The sequence below is a fragment of the Dermochelys coriacea genome, chromosome 1 (genome assembly GCF_009764565.3).
Source record: "Dermochelys coriacea isolate rDerCor1 chromosome 1, rDerCor1.pri.v4, whole genome shotgun sequence".
Classification (NCBI taxonomy): domain Eukaryota; kingdom Metazoa; phylum Chordata; order Testudines; family Dermochelyidae; genus Dermochelys; species Dermochelys coriacea.
The window spans coordinates 302,112,224-302,129,564 of NC_050068.2; the positions used below are offsets into that span (position 1 = coordinate 302,112,224).

General features: G+C 38.9%; 1 protein-coding gene across 6 annotated transcripts in view; it reads right to left on the minus strand.

Moving 5' to 3' along the window:
* The window catches only part of IMMP2L (inner mitochondrial membrane peptidase subunit 2), an 832,928-nt gene that overhangs the window by 446,344 nt on the left and 369,243 nt on the right, over positions 1-17,341 (minus strand). The gene's annotated exons all lie outside the window — the stretch shown is intronic.

Here is a 17,341-nt window from a genome sequence, read left to right on the forward strand (position 1 = left end):
TAGACTGGTCTGTCAGAAAGATAGTTGTAGATTCAAAACTGAAAATAGTCAGAAGTAACTTTGGAAATTTAATCATAAGGATGGTAATCGAAGCGATGAGAAATCAGGAAATCACCCAGGCCATTCCAACACTCATCTCTCTGATTAAAACTGTTTTTGCTCCTTGTTCTTAGTTTTATATACCACTTATGCAGTGTTATTTGACAAATTCAGGGAGCTAGGCTGTGTGGGTTCCTTCATTTTTTTTGAAAAGGTCCTTCAGGCTGCCAAAATTTATCAGATTATTGTAGTGGAAGTTTTTTTGTTTAGCAATTCATTAAACCAATGGTCAGAGAATATCTGTTAAATGTGTTTGTTGGAAGACAATAAATTCCCTTCAGGTGTCTGGGGAGCCATACTTAGTTTCACATACTGGGTAGTTATGTTCTTCAGTTGTAGGAACCACACTGGGGGAGGAGAAGTCATCCTGCTAGCACATATGAGGATTCATCAGGGCAGGCAGCTGATTTTCTTGAAAAGGAGCAATGTATGGCCTTGTCTAGAAGGTGCTACAGACAGCATCGTTCCCTCTAGGACATTTGTGACTGCAAGGATCTAGTACCCCAAACAATCGAGCTATACTTGCAAAGAACCTAGTATAGGCAGTCAGAGTGGTATAGCTTATTATGTTTGGGGAAGTGGTATAAACTATACCAGCAAAAGGATTTTTTTGCCTGCATAATCTGTTTCCAATAGGAGGATTTGCCAGTCTAGCTATAACAATATAGCTATATCAGCAAACTCTGGGCAGACAAGGCCTCAGACTCAACATTTCAAAGGAAATCTCCTCTTTCCACTACACCATTGACTCTTAATAATTCCACTAGCTTTTTTGGCATCCAAGTTCACAACTCTGGCATAATTCACCCACATTCACTCCTTCACACTCATATCCAAACCAATGGTATCCTTTCTGCCAAAACAGTGGCCCAAGCCCTAACGTCTCTCACTTTGAGTACTGAATTCTCTTTCATTATGGACTATTCAATTTTCTCACCACATCCCTCAAGTCGAACCAAAATCATATTCCTCATCTGACATGCCACCTATATAATCTCATCATTCCCATTTGAGAACTTCTACAGGCAGAAATAAAGTTTATTGACACCTTAAATAACTGCTTCTTGGAGCAGTCAATCCTGGGACCCACAAGAGCAGAGGCAATTCTTGATTTAGTCCTAAATGCAGCACAGGATCTGGTCTAAGAGGTGAATATTACTTGGTAATAATGATCATAATGCAATTAAATTTAACATCCCTGTGATGGGGAAAACACCACAGCGGCCCAACACTGTAGCATTTAATTTCAGAAAGGGGAACTACACAAAAATAAGGAGGTTAGTTAAACAGAAGTTAAAAGGTACAGCGCCAAAAGTGAAATCCCTGCAAGCTGAATGGAAACTTTTTAAAGACACCATAGTACAGGCTCAACTTAAATTTATACCCCAAATACCATATACAGTATGGTAATCAAAAAAGTTCCCCAGTGGCTAAACAACAAAGTAAAAGAAGCAGTGAGAGACAAAAAGGCATCCTTTAAAAAGAGGAAGTTAAATCCTACTGAGGGAAAATAGAAAGGAACATAAACTCTGGCAAATAATTATAATTAGGAAGGCCAAAAAAGAATTTGAAGAACAGTTAGCCAAAAGCTCAAATAGTAATAGCATTTTTTTAAAGTACATCAGAAGCAGGAAGCCTGCTAAACAACAAATGGGGCCACTGGACAATCGAGATGCTAAAGGAACACTCAAGGACGAGAAGGCAATTGTACATAAACTAATGAATTCTCTGCATCGGTATTCATGGCTGAAGATGTGAAGGAAATTCCCAAACCTGAGCTATTCTTTTTAGGTGACAAATCTGAGGAACTGCTGCAGATTGAGGTGTCGTTAGAGGTGGTTTTGGAACAAACTGATAAACTAAACAGTAATATGTCACCAGGACCAGATGGTATTCACCGAAGAGTTCTGAAGGAACTCAAATGTGAAATTGCAGAGCTACTAACTATAGTCTGTAACCTAGCATTTACATCAGCTTCTGTACCAAATGACTGGAAGACAGCTAATGTGATGCCACTTTTTAAAAAGGGCTCCAGAGGTGATCCTGATACTTACAGGCTGGTAAGCATATCTTCAGTACCAGGCAAACTGGTTGAAACTATAGTAAAGAACAAAATTGTCAGACACATAGATGAACATAATTTGTTAGAGAAGAGTCAACATGGCTTTTGTAAAGGGAAATCATGCCTCACCAATCTACTAGAATTTTTTGAAAGGGGTCTACAAGCTATGTGGACAAGGGATATCCAGTCGATATAGTGTACTTAGATATTCAGAAATCCTTTGACAAGGTTCCTCACCAAAGGCTCAAAGGCAAAGTAAGCTGTAATGGGATAATAGGGAAGGATTTTGCATGGACTGGTAACTGGTTAAAAGATAGGAAACAAAGGGGAGGAATAAATGGTTAGTTTTCAGAATGGAGAGAGGTAAATAATGGTGTCCCCCAAGGATATGTACTGGGACCAGTTCTATTCAAGATATTCATAAATGATCTGGAGAAAGGGGTAAACAGTGATGTGGCAAAATGTGCAGATGATACAAAACTGCTCAAGCTACTTAAGTCCCAAGCAGACTCCAAAGAGCTAAAAAAGGATCTCACAAAATGGGGTGACTGGACAACAAAATGGAAGATGAAATTAAATATTGACAAATGCAAAGTAATGCACATTGGAAAAATATAACACATATAAAATGATGCAGTCTAAATTAGCTGTTACCACTCAAGAAAGAGATCTTGGAATCAGTGTGGATATTTTTCTGAAAACATCCACTCAGTGTGCAGTGGCAGTTAAAAAAGCAAACAATGTTGGGAATCATTAAGAAAGGCATAGATAATAAGACAGAAAATATCATATTGCCTTTATATAAATCCATGGTATGCCCACATCTTGAATACTGCATGCAGATGTGGTTACCCCATCTCAAAAAAAAGATATATTGGAATTGGAAAAGGTTCAGAAAAGGGCAACAAAAATGATTAGGGGTATGGAATGGCTTCCAAATGAGGAGCAATTAATAAGACTGGAATTTTTCAGCTTGGAAAAGAGACGACTAAGTGGGGATATGATTGAGGTCTATAAAGTCATGACTGGTGTGGAGAAAGTAAATAAGGAAGTGTTATTTACTCCTTCTCATAAAACAAGAACTAGGGGTCACCAAATGAAATTAATAAGCAACAGGTTTAAAACAAACAAAAGGAAGTATTTTTTCACACAACACACAGTCAACCTGTGGAACTCCTTGCCAGAGGATGTTGTGAAGGCCAAGACTATAACAGGGTTCAAAAAAGAACTAGATATGTTTGTGGAGGATAGGTCCATCAATGGCTATTAGCCAGGATGAGCAGAGATGGTGTCCCTAACATCTGTTTGCCAGAAGCTGGGAATGGTCGACGGGGTTGGATCACTTGATGATTACCTGTTCTGTTCATTCCCTTTGGGACACATGGCATTGGCCACTGTCGGAAGACAGGAGTTGAGGTCAATGGTGAAAAGCACAGCAAAAGAAGTGGGAGAAGCAGGAGAGAGAAGGTGATGATCCATTCATAACACTGAAGAGAGTCACAAGTGCTCAAGAAAGAAAAGGTCTCCAGAGAGAAACAGGTGGCTGCCAGCATGAAAGATAACAGACAAATTAAGGAGCAGGAGAAAAAACCTTTAGACTAATCAAATAAATTTACAAATTCATGGGAGGACAGTTTCAGTTAAACGCAGAGATAGTAGACTGGAGATAATGGAGGAGAGATCTGCAGCTCAGGAAATTAAGGCAGTAGGAAAAGACAGCCCATTCCAGGATATTAGACATTAAAGGCAGGAAAGAGATGAGTCAATATGTAGAAAGAGGCTGGTCAATTGAATATTGTTTTAGGACAGGGAAAGGAACAGTGTATTTGAAAGTTGAGGGAAAGAAGGCAGGGAAGGGAGAGGGATTGAAAGTCGGAAGCTAAGGATGTGGGAGGATACGAGGAAGTTGATAAAGGGGGTTGAGGTATACATACATCAAAAAACGAGGAGGGGAAACAGTGGAGGAGGGGAAAAAGAGCATGGGTTCATATTCAAAGTGCCCAACTTTGAACATCTTGCCCTGATTTGTGAGTGCTGAGTTGTGGGTGTTTAGTTCTTCTAAAATTCAGACCTGGGGTTTCCAATGTTCTGGGCATCCAATGTAAGTGACCACTTTTGAAAAGTCTGACTTAAATATTTAGCACCAAAAGAAAGAAACTGGATTATCAGCTTCAAAGAGACCGACTTATTGAGTATCACTGAAACCAGATGGGATGAGAAACAAGAACAGGATAAAAATTGTGGAGATTATCAGTTAAAATTTAGGGAAAGGCAAGGTAACAAGGAAACATACAATGCTAAATGTATCAAATGGCACCAATTGTCAACTAGTGATACAGTGAATGCAAGTGAATCTACTTATTAGGGGCAAGAAATGTCAGATCACTTGCAGGTTTTATATAACTCTGCAGTGATGGAGGAAATTCTCAGTTTGGAACTAATGGCTGAAATGGGAAGGGCAGCTAAAAATGGAAAAGTGGTTGTCTTAGTAGGTGTTACTGTACATCTTTATCAGGGTGTTCCTTTCTAGTAGTGTGTAGTACAGCAGCCAATTAGCTTCAGTTTCCCAGTTGTTCTTCTGCAGCTCAGCCCACTCTCCTACATCTTCTGGGTTGTAGAAACTTAGCCCTCCAGGTAGGTCACTTACAGTACTATCTCTGTGGGGCACTCAAAGTCCAAAGGAAGTCTGAAGCAACACAATCATAAACTGTTCCTCCAGGAGATCTGCTAGGCGCATGTCTGGTCATGACTTGCCTTCTCTCTGTGAGAGATCTACATCTGCTCTTTCTGCCTTCTCCCTCCAACAGAGCAGGGCTCTTCTTTTTTCAGTTCCTTCCTGGAGGCCTGCCTCCTGCTCCAAATGTAGCCTATTAGTCCCTTCCTGCCTTGCATGGAGGTTTGTGTGCCCCATTACAGGATGTTTTTAATCAATTGGAAGCTGAGAACCCTTAGTTATCACAAGAGAAGTTCTCATACAGCTAATCAAGGTGCTAATGAAATGGACACTCTGCTGAATCTCATTATCACAGATTCTAAGGAGCTACTTAGAGATGGTTCTTGAAGTTTCAGGGACTACACAACGAAAGCAATCATAATATGGTTATGTGATTTTCTGAGTGCTCACCAGAAGTGGCCAAAAAAAATATTTAGAACTTTAAGATTTATTTTAAAATTGTTTATTTAAAAGGATTAATTGGAAAAATCTGTTTAAAGGCAACAAAATAGAGGCATGCTGGAACATATTCAAGTTTGTTCTACTTAGCATCCAGAGCATATTTGTTCCACTTTTCAAGGATGTAAGCAAAGGGGCAAAAAAGTCCCTGCTTTACCAGAGAGATTAAAAGCATGTGAACAAAAAAGAAGCCTTTGTTTAAAAAAAAAGAAAAGAAAAAAAAGGAGCAAGGCAAGGGATAAGTGAAGACTCCATTGCATGAGTATCTAAACATGTAGGGAAGTAATCACTGAAGCAAAATTGCAAGAAGAAAGCACAGCAGCTGAAAACATTTGGTAGAAAAATAAATTAATTTGTAAAAATCAAAAGCACTGGGGTAAATACACTGTGGATCCACTGAAAACCTGAAAGACAGGCAGACTGTACTAGAATAAGAGTTTCTAGGAGCTGCATACTCCTGATGTGTTAAGCTGTTAGAGACTTGCATAGAACTGCAGAAGTATTTTTGTTTAGCTACTCCAAGCTTAGATCAGGAGTGTCCAATTAATTCCTAGTAAGTAGTGGAAGATAGGATGAAGTGGCTCTCTGAAACAGTAGAGGTTTTGCAGGGAAGCTCTAGGAACAACCAAGATTTAGGAAGAAAGCAAAATATCAACTTTGTGTTAAGTTATTTGAGGGACTTACCCATATTGCCAAACCCTAGTCACATTGAAGGTCTGGAAGTGTGTGCATACTCTCTCTCCAATTTTAATAGCTTCCATTTCCTCTTAAGTGCTAATAAAACATAACTGACACCCACTTCTTCCAAGGTGACAGAAACCATAGCTGTCCCCTAACAAAGCTATCAAAATCGCCAGCTGTCTTCCAAAAATTTCTATCATGCAACCATACATTTTTCACTATGAAATTTGTGGGACAGCATAACATAAATTGAATTTAAATTTAAATGATATTGTGCTAATTTTACTGGACTAGACTGGCTGGGGAAAATTAAGGGCAGATACAACAGTTGTTAGGGATACAACAGTTCATAATGTAGGTACCTTTGTATAATTCAGATTTAATGAGCCTCATCAAACATGAGGCATGCCCATAAGGGCAGTTACCAACCCTCTTCAGTCAGAAGTTGCCTTGTGCCCTGAAGCATAAGATTTTATTTCCATTACACATTTTTATTCTACATAATGTAATCATGGATGCATTTATTCTATTAGTTGTCTAATTTGTCTCTGAGCAGTTGTGGACTTCATTTCTTCAGGTCTTCCTCTTCTGATCCCCTGTGTTTTAAAACTGTATTCATAAGGCAGAAAGAAAACACCTTTCAAATATTCTTCCATATACAAGATAAATACTTTGAACTACTAATGTCTAATATTCAAAAAGACATTGAATATTAGAATTTTTTCTGTTCTTTGTTTTCCAGTCATGCCATGAGCACAACTAGAGCTTTCTATCCCTCATTGCTCTGGATGATAAAACACATATGGTAGAGCCATTGACATACAAGAAAACAAACAGGTTCAAATACTTGCTTCCTCCCAAATACAAGAATGAAACTTTGATAATCCAGTTTTACATTGTGAGGTGAAAATCTTTCATCCTGTACTAGCACTGGTCATTTTAAAATATAATTTCTTAGTTTTGTTTGACACCTAAAGATTGTGACCATAATATGCTAAACATTTTCCTTTTCTTTCAGGGTTGCAGTTTCAGGCTGAATTCAGGTTTATCTTTGTGTGCAACAGAGGGGAGTCAACTACATAGGAAACATAAATCTACTGCTTTACCAAGATGACAACAGAATCACTAACATTTCAGAATTGGGGAAAGCACAGGAATAATGTGCAAAATAAATATGCTTTGAAAATGATCCAGAGGAAATCTCAAACCAGGACAAAGCCTGGAGTTTTGGCTGGCACTCTCGCAAAGGAATTTTCACCAAATAGTTAAAATATTCCCAGGATAGAAAGGGCAGCTAGAAGAAGTAGATGGAGAAGGAAGGATAATAGAAAGAGAATCCACTTGTCACTTAAGGAAGATTACAGGTAATGTAGGTGATCATGACAACAGCTGACAGAGACTGTATCAGCTGGAAGTGACACAGGAGGAGAAAGACCTGGGTGTCTCAGTTGATCACAGGATGACTATGAGCTACCAATGTGATGCGACCGTGAAAAAGGCTAATGCAATCCTAGGATGTATCAGGTGAGATATTTCCAGCAGAGACAGAGAAATGTTAGCACCATTATACAAGGCAGTCATCTGCAATACTGTGTGCAATTCTGGTCTCCGATGTTTAAGAAAGATTAATTCAAACAGGAACAGATGCAGAGAAGGGCTACTAGAATGATCCAAGGAATGGAAAACCTACGTTATAAGAGGAGACTCAAAGAGTTTGGCTTGTTTAGCCTAACCAAAAGAAGGCTGAGGGGAGACATGATTGCTCTCTATAAAAACAGCATAGGGATAAATATCAGGGAGGAAGAGGAGCTACTTAAGTTAAGTGCCAATGTTGGCACAAGAACAAATAGATACAAATTTTAGGCTTAACCACCAGAGGAGTGACTTTTTGGAACAGCCTTCCAAGGGGAACATGGGGGGGGTAAAAAATCTAACTGGCTTCAAGACTGAGCTTGACAAGTATATCGAGGGAACCGTATTGGCATGTAGCCAATCTGTGACTGCTAGTAGCAAATATATCCAATGGCCATGATGGGATACTAGATGTGGAGGGCTCTGAGCTATTACAGAGAATTCTTTCCTAGATCTGGTTGGTGGGTCTTGCCCACATGCTCAAGGTCTAACTGATTGCCATATTTGGGATCAGGAAGAAATTTCCCCCTGGGTCAGATTGGCCCTATTATAGAAGTGGGTGGGTGAGATTATGTGGCCTGCAATATGCAGGAGGTCAGACTAGACAGATCATGATGGTCTTCTGACCTTAAAGTCTATGAGCAAGAAGGAAGAACAAATGGCCAAGGCCATTGGGAAGAATAAAATAGGGAGAGTGACTAGGTAAGAATATGACTGGGTCTGAAGTCATAGTATTAGCAGATGGTGAAAAGGGGAAAGCTAGAAAAGAAAAATTAAGATGTCTCTGATAAATTTAGAAAAGTTTGTTTACGGATGCCTTGGAGGGATTATCTAAACTAATGCTTCTCAATTGGTGGGTCGTGACCCCAGGGCGATGACTAAAGAAAACGGGGTTGTGAGAAATTGAAAACTTTATAATAATTTAAAGCAAAACTTTAAAAAAAAATCTCACTTGCCCACTCCCCACTTCTCTTTCAAGGTCAAGTATTTTCTGTCAACCTCTCGAAACAAACACACAGACACACAAATAGATTATGTTGGCTCATCATTATCACTGATATATATTTTACTCCTACTTTTATGGTAAATGTAAGGAGGGGTATGTCATGAAACACTAATCTAAAACAGGCAGAATATCTCTATATTATGTATTTCTAATGAACAAATCATCATAGTATACAGGTGCCACAAACTCTTCTAAAGCGACTCAATCAATAAAACTATCACAGGCAAAAGTATCTGTACTAATATCTTTGAGATCTTGTACCTAACCATTCAACTTGATAGCACAAACCAATTGTGTCCTGAGGAGCACTGTTTAATGGAGCAATATTTTAATTGGTTTTCCACCCTGCCACCTTTTTCAAAATTTAAAAAGGCATGCAACAATAAGTACGCAGTATTCGTTTTATCTTCTGACATTACTCTAATTAATCATTTTAATCATATAATAAACTATACTAATTTAGAGTTTGCTACCTTGTGCCCACCAAAAAACCAGACATAGCCTTTGCTTGTTTGAATCTTGTGTCTTCCTGGCCTCAGTGCTGCCACTGATCTTGATGTTACCTCTTGGTCACCTCGCACATTTGGAGTCTTCAGGAATCTAGTTCTCCTCATCCCAAAAAGTCAACCATTCCTTTTTGAGACTGGCAATGAATATTCCTTTGCTATTGATCCTTTCATTTAGGGGTCTTCAACAGTTAAATCCATAATTAGCTCCATATTCTCTATTTGTCTAATCTCTATAAATCCTTCTTATCTCATTTAACTTCCAGATGTTGATAAACAAAAACCATTTCTACGGTTAAAGAAGGAACAAATTTCACGTTTAAATTCTCATCTAATAAAACAGACACTAATGTGAACTTCATATTTTCTTTATGGTACACAGTATAATAAATGCACAAATTTCCAACAAGTTACCAAGTCTAAGATTCTGTAAAATCAATTGTTCCCTGAATGACTGCTCATATCCACTCAGCATGAATTATTGCCTTATTAAGTACCAGGGATTTTCTTCCTAAATGCACACCACATTATATAGAATCTGGTTAGATGAAGCAGAAACAAATTCTTATTCAAATTCTTTGGACTAGAAATCACATTTTCTGATACTCTGGAGACATTCCATTGAGTAATTCTCCCAGAAAAATTCTTACTAACTAGTCTCTCATGTACCATTGCTTTTTTGCTTTTATTTTAAAAAAGGATCCCCAGTAATTTCACAGTACATGAGACAATCGTTACTTAATCTCTATTCTTCTCCATATTCCATATTAAAAATTACAGAAGCATATGTCCTGTAGGGTTACATTACTGTTTTCAACCATTTACTTGTAATAAATAAACAGCAACTACTATAGTTTTTAAAAAAACAAAATAACGTTAATGTTCTGTCTTAAATCAATAAAAGCAATAGTATTCAGAGTTAAGATTTATACGCTATAATCAGTTCATCTCTTATAGGAATATATTCATAGTTCCTCAGAATAAAGCATGGCCTTGGTCCTGCAACCACTGACTTTGGGGCTACTCACTTAAGTAAAATTTAGCATTTGCTTACGTGACTACAGGATCAAGACATATGATCCTCACACACAACATATGCTGCAATACCAAGACAAAAACCAAGACATTGTGAATTTTAACCATGAGGTGAAATCTTGGCCCCACTGCAGCCAATGGGAGTTTTGGCTTTCCTACCATTGGTTTAAACCAGCAGTTCTCAAACTGTGGGTTGGGACTCAAAAGTGGGACCCCATTCTAAAAGGGGTTGCTGGGGCTGACTTAGACTTGCTGTGGCCTGGGATAAAGCCAAAGCCGAAGGACTTAAGCCCTGGGCAGCAAGTCTCAAGTAACAGGTCCCCTGCATAAGCTGAAGCCCTTGGGCTTGGACTTTGGCCCCCAACCCTGCCCAGGGCAGTAGGGCTTTGGCTCCACCACCCCCTCCCGCATCTAGGGCAGCAGGGCTTGGGCAGGCCCAGGCTTCAGTCCCCCTTCCTGGGGTCATCTAGTCATTTTTGTTGTCAGAAGTGGGTCACAGTGCAATAAAGTTTGAAAACGCCTGGTTTAAACTGATCCTTATTAGTATTTAAAAATGTTCTTGCATTTTAGCCTTTTTATTAAATTAGAAATTTACTGTGAAACACTTATGTATCGGTAGCTCTGAACATCACAAGTATCGATAGTTTTAATAAAGAATTTGGAAAAAAGAACTGCAGCGCAGTAAAAAATGACTTATTGTACCATGAAATTACAGAGTATTTATTTTTTTAAAGAAAGGACAACCGATAGCCCCAAAAGACATGGACTGTAAAAGTAAATAGCTATATTGTACATCTTTCTCACTCCTGAAAATCAAGAAAGAACAAATAAATGAACAAACAAATGTTCTGGTTAACTCAAGTTCATATATACTTATGAACTAGATGTGAACTGGAAGCGCATTCTGGATATTCATATGCAAATAGTCATCCCAAATGTATCACTTTGCTTCTAGCATAACCATTTTAAGAAATAATGGCTATTTTAATGGGAATTAGCTCAGCAGCCATGGAACACATTTCTTTTGACATCTAATAGGAAGAAAAGTGTTTCATGGTTGCTGAGCTGATATCCATTAAACAAGCTATTATTTCTTAAAATGGTAGTGCTAGAAACAGAAAGATACATAGTAAAGTAACTAATCTAGTACAAGTAGAGGACACAAAGTAGGGAGGGGGAAAATATCTTGATGTAAGAAACTTATTAAAATTTGATTCATGTACCATGCAGTGAAGTCTCTACAACAGGGCTAGGCAACCTATAGCACACGTGTCAAAGGTGGCACAAGCTGATTTTCAGTTGTACTCACACTACCTGGTGTTGGGTCCTGGCCACCGGTCTGGGGAGCTCTGCATTTTAGTTAAATTTTAAATGAAGTTTCTTAAACATTTTAAAAACCTTATTTACTTTACATACAACAGTTTAGTTATATATTATAGACTTATAGAAAAAGATCTTCTAAAAACGTTAAAATGTATTACTGGCAAGTGAAACCTTAAATTAGAGTGAATAAATGAAGACTGGGCACACCACTTCTGAAAGGTTGCTGACCCCTGCTCTACATAATCAAAATTACAAAAATGCAATTTCTAGATCAAAGAATTTGAAAATGTAACCAACTAGATCAGTAGTGGGCAACCCTATGGCTCGTCAGGGTAATCCACTGGCAAGCCACGAGACAGTGTTTACATTAACCGTCCGCAGGCACGGCCACCCGCAGCTTCCATTGGCCATGGTTCACCATTCCTGGCCAATGGGAGCTGCATTTCATGTCCACCACTGAAATAGATCACTGAAATAGATCCTATGATAATAACTGCTAAATTGTCCAAAGTGGAACTCTTCAAAATGTCTTTTATTGTGATGGTGTAACGGGGTTGGCACCCAACTCTTACAAGCGCCCCCTGTGGCTGGGTGTATCTGTGTTCTTTCAGGTTTCAGAGTAGCAGCCGTGTTAGTCTGTATTCGCAAAAAGAAAAGGAGTACTTGTGGCACCTTAGAGACTAACAAATTTATTAGAGCATAAGCTTTCGTGAGCTACAGCTCACTTCATCGGATGCATTTGGTGGAAAAAACAGAGGGGAGATTTATATACACACACAGAGAACATGAAACAATGGGTTTATCATACACACTGTAAGGAGAGTGATCACTTAAGATAAGCCATCACCAGCAGCGGGGGGGGAAAGGAGGAAAACCTTTCATGGTGACAAGCAAGGTAGGCTAATTCCAGCAGTTAACAAGAATATCTGAGGAACAGTGGGGGTGGGGTGGGGTGGAGAAATAACATGGGGAAATAGTTTTACTTTGTGTAATGACTCATCCATTCCCAGTCTCTATTCAAGCCTAAGTTAATTGTATCCAGTTTGCAAATTAATTCCAATTCAGCAGTCTCTCGTTGGAGTCTGTTTTTGAAGCTTTTTTGTTGAAGGATAGCCACTCTTAGGTCTGTAATCGAGTGATCAGAAAGATTGAAGTGTTCTCCAACTGGTTTTTGAATGTTATAGTTCTTGAGGTCTGATTTGTGTCCATTCATTCTTTTACATAGAGACTGTCCAGTCTGACCAATGTACATGGCAGAGGGGCATTGCTGGCACATGATGGCATATATCACATTGGTAGATGCGCAGGTGAATGAGCCTCTGATAGTGTGGCTGATGTGATTAGGCCCTATGATGGTGTCCCCTGAATAGATATGTGGACAGAGTTGGCAACGGGCTTTGTTGCAAGGATAGGTTCCTGGGTTGGTGGTTCTGTTGTGTGGTTGCTGGTGAGTATTTGCTTCAGATTGGGGGGCTGTCTGTAAGCAAGGACTGGTCTGTCTCCCAAGATCTGTGAGAGTGATGGGTCGTCCTTCAGGATAGGTTGTAGATCCTTGATGATGCGTTGAAGAGGTTTTAGTTGGGGGCTGAAGGTGATGGCTAGTGGCGTTCTATTATTTTCTTTGTTGGGCCTGTCTGTAGTAGGTGACTTCTGGGTACTCTTCTGACTCTGTCAATCTGTTTCTTCACTTCAGCAGGTGGGTATTGTAGTTGTAGGAATGCATGATAGAGATCTTGTAGGTGTTTGTCTCTGTCTGAGGGGTTGGAGCAAATACGGTTATATCGTAGAGCTTGGCTGTAGACAATGGATCATGTGGTATGATCTGGATGAAAGCTAGAGGCATGTAGGTAGGAAAAGTGGTCAGTAGGTTTCCGATATAGGGTGGTGTTTATGTGACCATCGCTTATTAGCACCGTATTGTCCAGGAAGTGGATCTCTTGTGTGGACTGGTCCAGGCTGAGTACCCAGAAATCACCTACTACAGGACAGGCCCAACAAAGAAAATAACAGAACGCCACTAGCCATCACCTTCAGCCCCCAACTAAAACCTCTCCAACGCATCATCAAGGATCTACAACCTATCCTGAAGGACGACCCATCACTCTCACAGATCTTGGTAGATAGACCAGTCCTTGCTTACAGACAGCCCCCCAATCTGAAGCCAATACTCACCAGCAACCACACACCACACAACAGAACCACCAACCCAGGAACCTATCCTTGCAACAAAGCCCGTTGCCAACTCTGTCCACATATCTATTCAGGGGACACCATCATAGGGCCTAATCACATCAGCCACACTATCAGAGGCTCGTTCACCTGCGCATCTACCAATGTGATATATGCCATCATGTGCCAGCAATGCCCCTCTGCCATGTACATTGGTCAAACTGGACAGTCTCTACGTAAAAGAATGAATGGACACAAATCAGACCTCAAGAATTATAACATTCAAAAAACAGTTGGAGAACACTTCAATCTCTCTGGTCACTCGATTACAGACCTAAGAGTGGCTATCCTTCAACAAAAAAGCTTCAAAAACAGACTCCAACGAGAGACTGCTGAATTGGAATTAATTTGCAAACTGGATACAATTAACTTAGGCTTGAATAGAGACTGGGAATGGATGAGTCATTACACAAAGTAAAACTATTTCCCCATGTTATTTCTCCACCCCACCCCACCCCACCCCCCACTGTTCCTCAGATATTCTTATTAACTGCTGGAAATAGCCTACCTTGCTTGTCACCATGAAAGGTTTTCCTCCTTTCCCCCCCGCTGCTGGTGATGGCTTATCTTAAGTGATCACTCTCCTTACAGTGTGTATGATAAACCCATTGTTTCATGTTCTCTGTGTGTGTATATCAATCTCCCCTCTGTTTTTTCCACCAAATGCATCCGATGAAGTGAGCTGAGTGAGCTCACAAAAGCTTATGCTCTAATAAATTTGTTAGTCTCTAAGGTGCCACAAGTACTCCTTTTCTTTTTGTGTTCTTTCAGTTCCAGTAACCCCTTTAGGTGGTTCTCAGGCGTTTTTTTTTTTTTTAAGCAACTCAGCCCTCCAGCTGAGTCACACACACTGTCTGCATATGAGCCAGAACAAATCCCTTCTGGGGGTACACAGTCCACCAAGACCTATCTCAGTATCTTTCTGGTGGTGTCTCTCTAGCCCACCCTTTTAAAATAATGTGATTCTTTCCAACTGGTCAAATCAGTATATGTAGATTGCATTGTATATAATTTAAAAACTGTAAAAGAAAATATACAAAACAAATTTCAAGGCTTATATATTAATATTGTATAATGCAATCTATTATGCTACAGCATTTTTGAAATACTGTCACAAAAATTTAACAACCAGCATAAATTCTATTCCCCTACCCTTTATCATGATGACAGATACTAATCGTAAAACAAATATACTTTTACCTAGCATCAACAACAACAACAACAGAAGCTTCTGCATAGTGAATGGACAAGTAGAATTTTGCAAGGCAGTGCTACAGTACTTCTAATTTAAAAAAACCCTAACAGTTTCTTTATACCAGATCAGATAAACCATCTTTCTAACCCAGTTTTTCTCTGACAGTGGCCAGTGCCAGATGTTTCAGAGGAAGGAACAAGAAACCATGTAGTGGACAATTCTGAAATAACCTGCCCAAGGGGATATTTCTTCTTACGTCCTGCCAATTAGTGTTGGCTTACGACCTATATATTTTTTATATCCCAACTACTTTAACAAGATGTCCTCATTATTCATAAAAATATCTAATGCTTTTTTGAACTCATCAATTTTTCTTGTCCTTATGGCAATGCATTCTACAAGTTAATTATGCTTTGTGTAAAAAAAATGCCATTTGAATCAATTTTAAATTTCTTGCTTTTCAGTTTTATTTTATTGGATGTACCTTTCTTCTTGGTAAAAGGTAAACAAGAATGCTCAATTTACTTTCATTTTGCTATTCGTTATTTTGCATACCTCTTTCATAAATTGTATTATTCATCCACTCTCCAAATGAAACAGTTCCAATGTTTCTGATCTCCCTTCATAAAGAAGTCTCTCCATGCCTCTAATTACTTTCATTGCTCTTCTCTGGACTAAATGTTTAAAGTTCATTTAATTTGGCAACATATACAGTTCCACTGCTCATCTGTAAACACTGAAATTGATCTGGTACCTCCTTCCCAAACAACGGAAGCCTTAGTGGGCAAACTGGGTCATCATCCTACTGTTAACATTTTGGTATGTTGAAAATTGACCATTTATTCCTACTCTTTCAATTCCTTTCTACTTCTTTTTTTTCTTTCTTTCTACCTGTTTTATGGCACTTCTCCCTTTACATGGTCAGAATTCTGCTTGAGGTAGGTTGTTGGGGGGGTTGTTGTTTTGGGGATTTTTTGGTTGAGAGGAGTTTAGGAATTAAAATTGTTCAAATTGTGAGTGTTACTTATGGTAAAAAGCCTTTCTTAAAGAGAAAGTTCTTGCTACATAGTTCCCAAACATGGTCAGACTCTGGATTCATCTCTTCTCTACTGGAAGACCGTTCTATTGCTGGGTCCCCTCAACAGAGTGCTTTGTCTCCAGCTCTGATCTGCTTCATCCTAGGCTTTGTAATCTGCACTATCTCAGAGGAGCTCAGTGGTCACAGTGGTTCATAGATAGAAATTCAGTCTTTGATGTAGTTGGGGCTTGATCCATTAGCTGCACACATTAATATGCCAAATATAACTTTTCTAACCACAGCTGTTTCAACACTAGAGTGGCTTTTAAAAAAGTTTGATTTTTTATTTTTTATTTTGTTTTTTCTAAAAGGGGGAAAGTGTATTTTATACCACTCTTCTTTTTCTCAAAAATGGCTCAACAATTTTCACTCAAACTTTTCAAATAAATTCATGAACATTCAGGCACCGTCAAATCATGGGAAATTTAAGCCTAAAAGATGAAGATCAGAATGTTAATCAAGAAAAGAAAGTTATTATGGAAACTGTTCTGCAACAAGCAGCCCAGATTTAAAGAGTCTTGCAACCCGCAGCTCAGATTTAAAAAAAATCAAAACAAAACAAAAAACTCATCTGCTGTTCTTTGTGCATGGTGATTTGCAATTCAGAGTAAGAAACAGTTGTGTTAAGTATCAGCATCATGACTAAAGTGATACGGTTTAGAACTGCAAATGATATATACATATCCTTAATCACATGAAACAAACAGATGAGAAATAGCATCAGATGAAGGAAATAAATCATGTAAGAAATTCTCAGGAGAAAACAATCCACTTGCTTCCATAATATCCATTATTACCAACAGCCTCACCAATTACAAGAACGAATGATGACCCCAGTTTACAGCTGCCATATTTTGCTTAGGCCAAAATAGGAATACACATTTTAATTATAAGTGTTCTTAAACTTCATCTAGATGAGCTACTTTCAAGTTTGGTACTTTGAAAGTGCTTTTTGAAACAGCCACCTCTGTTACAGGCTTTTAAAATAGCCAAATTCATCTCTAGTGTAATGAATTTGGCAGTGGCGGATTTGGAGTTAGTTGGGCCCTGTGCTCATCTTCATTTTTAGGGCTCCCCCACAGGACCCAGCCAAGAAAAAGAACATTCTCTCTTTTCTCCCCTGCCCCCACCCCCATTTTTCATTCTTTTTTTCTTCATCCTCCCCTATACTATAAGCAATAGGAAATAAATGAAAATAAAGTGAGGTACCTTGATTTTTTTGTAATCTAACTTTTTTTTCCCCACAGACCACTTGAAAAGTGCTGAGGGTCTCAGCGGATCACTTAATGATCTTTCCAAATAGCGTTTGTATTGTTAGCTAAC